General features: G+C 57.8%; 1 non-coding gene across 1 annotated transcript; it reads left to right on the top strand.

Moving 5' to 3' along the window:
- The first annotated feature begins 8,173 nt into the window (after positions 1–8,173).
- Positions 8,174–8,337, top strand: LOC142821391 (U1 spliceosomal RNA). Its single transcript, XR_012898165.1, has one exon. It is a non-coding gene; the product is annotated as a U1 spliceosomal RNA (small nuclear RNA).
- Positions 8,338–8,799: the final 462 nt, after the last annotated feature.

The raw sequence follows: 8,799 nt of genomic DNA, 5'->3' as shown, positions 1-8,799 counted from the left end.
AGAGACACCCCCGATAGCAAGGGGCTTCCCATTCAGATGAGGCGTTAGGACACTCCCGTCCACCAGACAGCGCTCCCCGCACAGGGTCCCTCCCCCTGCGAATGTATCCCCTACAACAGGAAACCCCACCTGCAAATCCCTGACCACAGGCGGCTCCTGGGTCCTAGTGCTAGTGGGTTTCCTGCTCCCTCCGAACTGCCTCTACAGCCCGCTCCTGCAATTCCCTGTCCGCTGAGCTGAGCGCCCGGCCTCTCTGGGGTGTGACGGGAACATCTCCATGTACTGAGCGCTCCCTCCCAACCCCGCCGAGAGGAGCAGGGAGTTACCGCTACAGCAGCCTGTGCGGGAAACATCGACAGTCACCTGGCGCCCTGTGCTGTGAGTTTGCAGATTCTTAAGGTGTCAACAGGAGGAAAAGGACGTGGGCATCCGTGTGCAGGAGGGGGAGAAAAGACCGTCAGCCTCGCAGAATCGGTCATTTCATCTCAACGAATCAAGAATTGTAATGTTGTTTAAATGTACTCAGACCCCCTACTCCTAGCCTGTTTCTGCACCCCAGTTCCCTCCCAGATCCTGCACCCCATTCCTATCCTACCTGCATCCCTGTCTGTGCACTTTACCCCTCATTTTTGTCTCTACCCCAGACCTTAAGGGGGAGTTCCATAAAATCCACTAATTCCAGAACCCCAGAAACGTAAATCTGGTCAATGGGAGGCCCTGAATTTCAGTCCCACCTGTCCCTTCCCGTTGCCTGTGGGGCTGGAGCACCAGAGGAGTGAGGTGTCTCAGTCGAGGACACATCAGTGAGCTTTGGGGGGTTTTGGAGGAGGATTTTTTTTTGCTTCCCCAAATGACTTTTTTGTGGATCAGTGACCCCCGACCCAAAAAGGGATCCCCACCTCTGCTATAAATAAGGAAAACATTAAAACCTTGAGTGTTGGACATAATATTTTACTTTATTTAAAATGAAGTTTGATAAACTAACATGGTCTCTGAAGGGAGACGTGAGTTCAAATCCCTTCCCTGGCACACCCTTTGTTTTCTATTTGCACAAGTGACCTCATTTCCATGGCTCCTCTGACATTGTAAGACCGCTTGCTTAAGATTAATCTCAGACTAGTGGCAAGAAAAGGAAATTCAAATACTTTTGGACACTGCGCAGTCGGGGCCGGTAAATTCCGGCTCATTCCCCAGGAGGAAGTTGGCAGGCAGCGCAGCCAGTAGAACAGGAAGCAGCCCGTGTGTGGTAGAGGGGTCAGGGTGCGGCGGTGAGACAAAGGTTTGTGTCACCCCTCCCCATGGGCACCATAAAGAAGGATTCCTAAGGGGTGGGGTTTGTCATCCCGTTCAGTCTGCGGTGCTGACGGCCCAGATCCTGACACCTGCTGCGGGACTGAAATGTTGATCCCTGGTGGCCCCTTCCATGCTGAATTCCCAGCGCCCCCCAGGCTGAAACTCCGAACCCGGTGCAACCCCCTGAGTTTCCAGCACCTCCCCAGACTGTAGCCGTAATCCGCAGTGCCCGCTGAAGTCCCAGCACCCCACACCGCAGACTGAAATCCTCATCTATGATGCCCCCCTGAACCCCCAGCACACACACATGCGGTCCAAGCTGGGAGTGACAAGCCTCCAGAGCCCATGGGCAGAGTTGCGGGGCTCTCTAGCAAGTGCAGCGCAGTCCCCGGGAGAGCCCCACAGCTCTTTGGCTCCCTACTCCCGGCCAGGTCAGAGGCAGGCGCACAAGCCATGGGAATCACTCTCCGTGCCTAGTAAAATCTCCTGTAGGAAAAGTGCCGCGTGTTTATCAGCAGGTGGCGCTTTTGCTGCAAAGGGACGGACTAGCCCAAGGAAGAACCCCCTGCCCGCACATAGGTCGATGCCCTCCCAAAAGGGCTTTCGGAGCCAGGACATTGGCTCCCATGTCACGTGGCAAGTGCCAATCTCTCAATTCCTGTGTGAGGAAACAAAGTCACCGCCGGCTTTATTCCTTCCAGGGGACCAAAAGTGTCAGGATCGTCCCTGTGCCCGGCGCTGCACAGACACCCAGGCCGGATCAGTCTGACTCGGAGACCCAGAAAAAGTCAAGCCCAACCCCTCGAAGGAGCAGGGCGGGGCTCTTATAAACAACGTGGTATGCAAATGAGGGAGTCAGCGTTCCGTTTAAATCTGTCCCTCCCTCTGCCCAGGCTGCACCAACAGGGACAACCCACAGCCCTCTGTGTCTGGGAAGTGACCAGCCAATCCTGCGCCGACCCATAATCCGTCCCCAGAGAAGTTTCCCCGCCAGCGCCAGGGAACATGAACTTTGTCATCCTGCTATGTTCCGCTGTAACAGTGTGGAAAGGTATTTTCTTCTTCTGAATAATGGGAGGAGAAAATTAAGTTTCTGTGGAGTAGAGACCAATATTTATAACCGGTCTGTTTCCCCAGGTGCCCGGTCCCAGGTCCTGGTGGAGTCCGGAGGGGATGTGAAGAAGCTCGGAGACTCTCTGCGCCTCTCCTGCAAAGCCTCCGGCTTCACCTTCAGCAGCCCTTGGATGGTCTGGGTCCGGCAGGCTCCCGGCAAGGGGCTGGAGTGGGTCGCTTATATCAGTGGCAAGGGGGATGAAATAGATTACCTTAATGCCGTGAAAGGCCGATTTATCATCTCTAGGGACAATTCCAATAACCTGCTCTACCTGAAAATGACCCGCCTGAAGCCCGAGGACACCGCCCGCTATTACTGTGCGAGAGTCACAGCGACACGAAATCTATTGATACTCCTGAAAAAACCCAGGCTGCAGAACCCGCGGCCGCCACGCGGGGGCAGCAGAGACACAAACAACCGGGCGCTGGGCACAGAGCGGAGAACAAGTTTCTGAGGATGAAAGACAAACTCATTGGGGGATTGTAACCTTTTCGTTGCCTAGCAACGCCCCCGCTTGCGTCACGAGGTCCCGCTGGGCCTGGGGGGCAGACATCGCTGGCTGCCTCATCCAGTCCACTTGAGGCGGGAGCCCCGTTCCCACGGCCCGGCTCGCCTTGCAGATCGGGCCCTTTCACTGGTGTAAATCGTGGTTAGTGGGACTCGTCCCCAAGTGGCTCCTTCGCTCTCCCCCACCCCATCCCACGGACCCGGGCCCAGCAGCTTTTCGGAGGGGGCTTCTTGGCTTAGCTGGTTAAAACACCTGCCGTGTAAACAGGGGATCCTGGGCTCAACTCCCAGTGGTGCCCTGGGCCGTTGCTGTTCTCAGCTCCTGCTTTCTTATGTCCCTCTGGTTTGTTAAGGAAAAGGCTGATTGGGGGGAGCATTGGACAGAAAGAAACCACAAACCTGGAGCTGGTGAGGAGGCTGCTGGGACTGGCACGGGCAAGGCTCTGACTGCACGTGCTGGGACAGGAAAGCCAAGCTCCAAGCTCTTGTGATTCCCCGGGGGTATCAGCGCCCAGACACCCTGAGAGGCAACCTCTGCAGATCGGGCAGCAATGGAGCGTTACTCTCCTCTCGTCTCCCTCTGGATGGTTAATGACAACGCACGGAGCGTGGGAGAAAAGTCCCAGAGGGCGGCACCAGGGTTAAGCCGGCCGGGTGAGGTGGAGGGGAGGGATGCTGCTCCCGGTGACCCCTGGCCAAATGCTCATTTCGGTTACTCTTTTCTAAACCTTTTCCAATTAAAAAAAATCTGTTCTGCTGACAGGGGGCTGCCACCTCTCCGCCCCGTGTCCGAGACACTGGAGGACCATGATTCCTAGCGAGAGAAAACGGTATTTTGTGTTATCTTTCTTTTTGTGTTTCTATCTGCTGTGGTCCCCTGTACCTGCGGTGGCGCAGGTCAATACGGGGGTGTGGGGCCGGATCTGGCCCGCGGGCCGGTATTTGCCCAACCCCTGACTAAGAGTCTCTCTCCCAACACACAGCTCCGCCGGCTGGAGGTGTCTCTTCCAATACATCCTAACCGAGTGGACACCGGCATGGGACTCCCTGTCCCAGCGGGATCTGCGGAGTCTCAGTCAGGCCTTGTGCTCACAGCGTCCCCCCACCCCTCACAAAACCGTCCCCCTCCATTCCATGTGCGCTGAACTGCAAGCGGACACCTGCCCCTGAGGGCACATCGCCCCGCACTGCGCGCTCAGCCCCTGGCCTCCCTTATAACCGCCTCGGAACCCGCATGCAAATCCCTGCCCGAGGGGTTCCAGTTAAATACCAGCCCCTGGTTTTAGGCGCATCAGTCTCTGTCCAGACACAGCCCTGCCCGGCCCTGCCCGATCCGGAGTTTCCCTCAGTGCCCGGGAACGAGAATGGAACCTCTGCTGCTTTTCCTCGCCCTGCTCGCCGCCCCCCGCTGTGAGTGTCTGTGGGGCACGTGGGGGAATCAGGGACACACACACACACACACACACACACACACACACACACACACACACTGTCTGGCTAATTCCTTCCTTAATTTGTTTCCCTTTCCGCAGCTGTTCTCTCTCAGGTGCGGCTTGATCAGTTCGGCCCGACGGCAGCGAAGCCCGGAGAGACCCTCACTCTGAGATGTGCTGTCTATGGGGTCTCCATCACTGACGGCAACTACGGCTGGGACTGGCTCCGGCAGCCTGTCGGGAAAGGGCTGCAGTGGCTGGGAGGTATTTATCCGGCCGGCGGGAGCACAGGCTACTCCCCGGCTTTCCAGGGCCGGGTCACCATCTCTGCAGTCACCGACAATAACCAGGTCTCCCTGCAGCTCCGCTCGCTGACAGCTGCAGACACCGCCACCTATTACTGCGCTAGACACACAGTGACACGGCGCATAGCAAGGACCAGAACCAAAAGGGGAAGCCGTTCTCAGAGGCCTTAGGAAGCAAGAGCGGCTGGGCACTGGATCCATTTATGGGAGCAGGCGGGGAATTGAATCCAGTTTTGTCCCTGTGCCTTACAGAACACGAGTCATTGCCCGCAGCTGGGACAGGACACACGCACACACACACACAGAGAGCACAGAGACACACTCAAGTCTCCTTTCCTCTTCTGAAGCAGTAGCCACCATAGTGAGCCTGTTTATCCTGATTTTCCCCTCACACACACAGGTGTAAATCAAGACTAACACCACTGATGTCCATGCAGTTACACTGTTGCAAAACGGGTGTACTCAACAGAAGGGTCAGTCCTTTTATATTTGACTGATCACTTTCCTTGAGCATTTTCCTGTCTTGTTTTCATGCCCACCTAACGCATTTCGACCCTAGTTTGTTTCCCAGAAGGACGGACACACACACACACACACACACACACACACACAGAGAGAGAAAGAGAGAGAGAGAGAGAGAGAGAGAGAGAGAGAGAGAGAGAGAGAGATCCATTCATGGACTCGCCCAAAGTGACTCCAATATGAATAAAATAGGTAAAATCGGGCTTTAAACTAGACAGACTTTGGGACATTTCTCGTATCACGTGCTCTGTCGGGGACACGCTCTGCCTAGTGCCCCACAATGGGCTGTCCCAAAGCTCTGTGTAAACTCAAAATCAGTCTCAACGTGGGTCTGCTCCTCCGACCTGCCATGGGGATTGTGTCACACGGACAGCCATGGGGAGAGGGCCCGAGCACAGAGGCCCACACGCGGCGGGCGGGGGCGCTCTCGGGCGCGGAGGTGCGCACAGACCCTCAGGGAAACACTCTCGGCGCTTGCAGTAGGGGGCGGCGGGCTGAGCAGGCGGTACCTGGGAACACTCCCTGTGGGCAGCTTGACCAGCGATCCTCGGGGAAACCCGCTGGTCCGTGCGCTGCTGGGGCTCGGGTCAGGCGGTCCTAGAGGTGCTGTCGGGACTCAATAGCCATGAGGCGATTCACTTGCCACTGACACAAACCACAAACTGCTGCTCCCCCTGCCTGTTAACTCGGGGGTTCCCCGGGTGCAGTCAAAGCTCTTCGTGGCACGACCCCCAACGCTGCATTGTCCCTTCCGGTCTCCATTTCCTCCTGCCTCCTGGCACCTGTTTATCCGTAGCCCCTGCCCAATGCCCAGGTCTCTCCACCGCTTTCCCTGTTGGCTCTGTCGGCGCGGCAAGGCATGAGTTAACAGAAAGGAATCACCTTCCCCTTCACATCCTCTCAGCGGCTCATTTCCACCGGGGAGGATGTTTCTGCGCTTTGGTTTAATCTATGTCATCTCTATTCTCAGGAGCCGCAGCTGGAGGGCACCAAACCCCGCTAAGCCCTGTCCTCAGGGGAAAGGCTTTTCCTACCGCCTGTGACCGCCCCATCCCAGGCCGGACGTGATGACGAGTTGCAGGTGGCTCCGCCAGACAGCGCTCCCCTTAGACGTCCCTTTGTCACCTTATATCCACTGGGTGCGACCCGCATGCAAATCCCGGCCCAGGCCTTGCTGCTTAAATACAAACCCGGGTTCTTCGAGCCTCAGTCTTTGCCCAGACACAAGAATGGAACCTCTGCTGCTTTTCCTTGCTCTGCTCCCCACCCCCCGCTGTCAGTGTGGAGGAGACGGGGAAGGGAAGAAGGGGGAGGGGGAATCAGGGACAGAACCGTGGGTTGGTTCAGTGGCTAATTCTTTCGTCCTTTTTTTCCCTTTTCCCAGGTGTCCGCTCCCAGGTGCAGCTGGTCCAGTCGGGCCCAGGGACTGTGAAGCCTGGAGAGACCCTCACCCTGAGCTGCGCTGTCTCGGGTGTGTCCATCACTAGCAGCAGCTACCTATGGAACTGGATCCGGCAGCTCCCCGAGAAAGGGTTGGAGTGGGTGGGGGCTTTGTATCCAGCTTTCGGGGAAAGCACCGACGTCCTGTCTGTCCAAGGCAGAGTCACTATCTCTGGGGACACCGCCAAGAACTAGGCAAGCGGGGCCCCTCAGAGATCAGGACACACACGGGGATGGACGAGAGCAGCCCACACGCTCCTGTCGGGCAGTGACCCGGGCGGGGCAATTGTCTGTCAGAGGAGAACACAGAGCGCAGGGACAGTCTGAGTCCCGGGTTTTTCTTCCCGCGGGGTACAAGGGGTCTGGGAAGGACCATCCCCGCCCCCCGCTAAACGAGAAAGTCTAAATGATACAAACGGCAGAAACTCGCCCTGCCTCGTGCGCACTGGGGTGAGGCGGCTGGGCTCGGAGTCAGTCGCAGGGATTGGTTCCTGACTCTGTCACTCCCCTGTTCCTGGGAGAGTCCCTGTCAGATCTGTGCCTCTTTATCTCCCCGCCCCCCTTCCTTCTGGGGAGGGGCTGCAAAGCTGAACAAAGATTCTGGATTCTCAATTCGTGTCCATTTGGGCACCTGAACTTTGGATATGGAACCCAGAGAGCGACTCGGCCCGGGGCTAGGGACACTCTCTGGAGCTGGGGGGGACTCAAATCCCTGTTCTAATGGGTCCGTCTGGCAGCTCTGGGCGAGAAGGGCCCTGCCCCCTGAACGTTTCCGGCTGGCCCAGGCTGGGAGCTGGGGAGACGGGCGAGAGCAGGGGGCGATGTGTGGGGGACACAGGGACACATGCCCCCAGTGCCCTGGCAGAACGGGCAAGGGGCAGGCCCCGGATACTGGCGCGCCGGGTAGCTAGCGGATGGGCCTGGCACCCGTAGCAGGGGACCCCCCAGCACTCACTGGCCGCGGCGGGAGTAGCAGAGCAACGCGCCTCCAGCTCCATCTGCTGCCCCGGTGACTGGTTCCGGGGAGGGGGCAGGGTCACATCAGTGGGAAACGGAGCGAGCTGGGGCCACGCAGCTCTGTTAACCACCGAGGCCAGGAAGATCCCGAGCGTGTTCCCAGGGGCGCCCCGTCCTGCTGCGCCTCTTTCTCCCCGGTCCTGCTACTTTCCCTTAACCCCCCGCCCCCGCGGGCAGCTCTTGAGAGAGGCCCCTGGGTCTGTCTGCCGGCCGCTGAGCAGCTAAAGGGGTGGGTCTGGCTGGACAGGGGAATGTGGACCAAGGGCAGACAGGGGTGTGGCCCATCCGGAGGGGCGGAGCCGCGTGGGCAGGTATGCAAATATGTGTGTGCGAGTGAAGCATTGTGGGAGTAGGAGCAGGCTGAGGAACGGGGCCCTAATTTGCAAGCGGGGCTCTGGGTGGGGAATGGAGGGGGACGGGGGAGGCAGCTGGCAGCAGCAGGAAGCGGTGCCGGCGGGGTTGTTTGGCGGTGGAGGTGGAAGCCACCGTGATCTGAGAGTTCGGGGGCTTGAGGGCTGGCGGGGGCTCTGGGACAAGAGTTTATACTTACCTGGCAGGGGAAATACCACGCTCAGGAAGGTGGTTTTCCTAGGGTGAGGCCCATCCATTGCACTACGGGTGCGCTGACTCCTGCGATTTCCTCAAGTAGAGGAAACTCGACTGCACAATTTGTGGTAGTGGGGGACTGCGTGCGCGCTTTCCCCTGGTATAGCTGTTGAAAGAAAGATAATCTTGTTTCCGCAATGAAGGGTTAAGCTGACATGAGTAAGCTTTGTCTGTTTTGCACCCCTGCAGTCAAACAGATTCCCCAAGAACCACTCCCGACAGTGTATAAAGCAGGAATTGTATTCGCTCCGCTTTGGGAGTTTATCATCCTGTTAAATACCATCAGTTCATTTCCCCGCGGGGCTGGGCTCGTTGCTCGTTTTGGTTTATTTGCTTTTTCCTTGTCGGGCAGGAGAATGGTCTGACCAAAAACGCCTGTTTCTCCCGCCTTCTTGGGAAGTTCTGGTCCAAGCTGCAAGCTCCCCGCCCCCACTCACCTCTGGGCCCAGCTTGGGTGTTGGCACCCCCGAGTAACGCAAACATTTAAGAAAACGAAGGTTGGAAGAAACTGCCCCGGGGCGCTCTCAGGGCGGGGAGTGATCTAACAAAGCGGCCCACTCCG

Source organism: Pelodiscus sinensis, chromosome 30 (assembly GCF_049634645.1).
Source record: "Pelodiscus sinensis isolate JC-2024 chromosome 30, ASM4963464v1, whole genome shotgun sequence".
NCBI lineage: Eukaryota > Metazoa > Chordata > Testudines > Trionychidae > Pelodiscus > Pelodiscus sinensis.
This window is presented reverse-complemented; position numbering and strand designations above follow the sequence as displayed.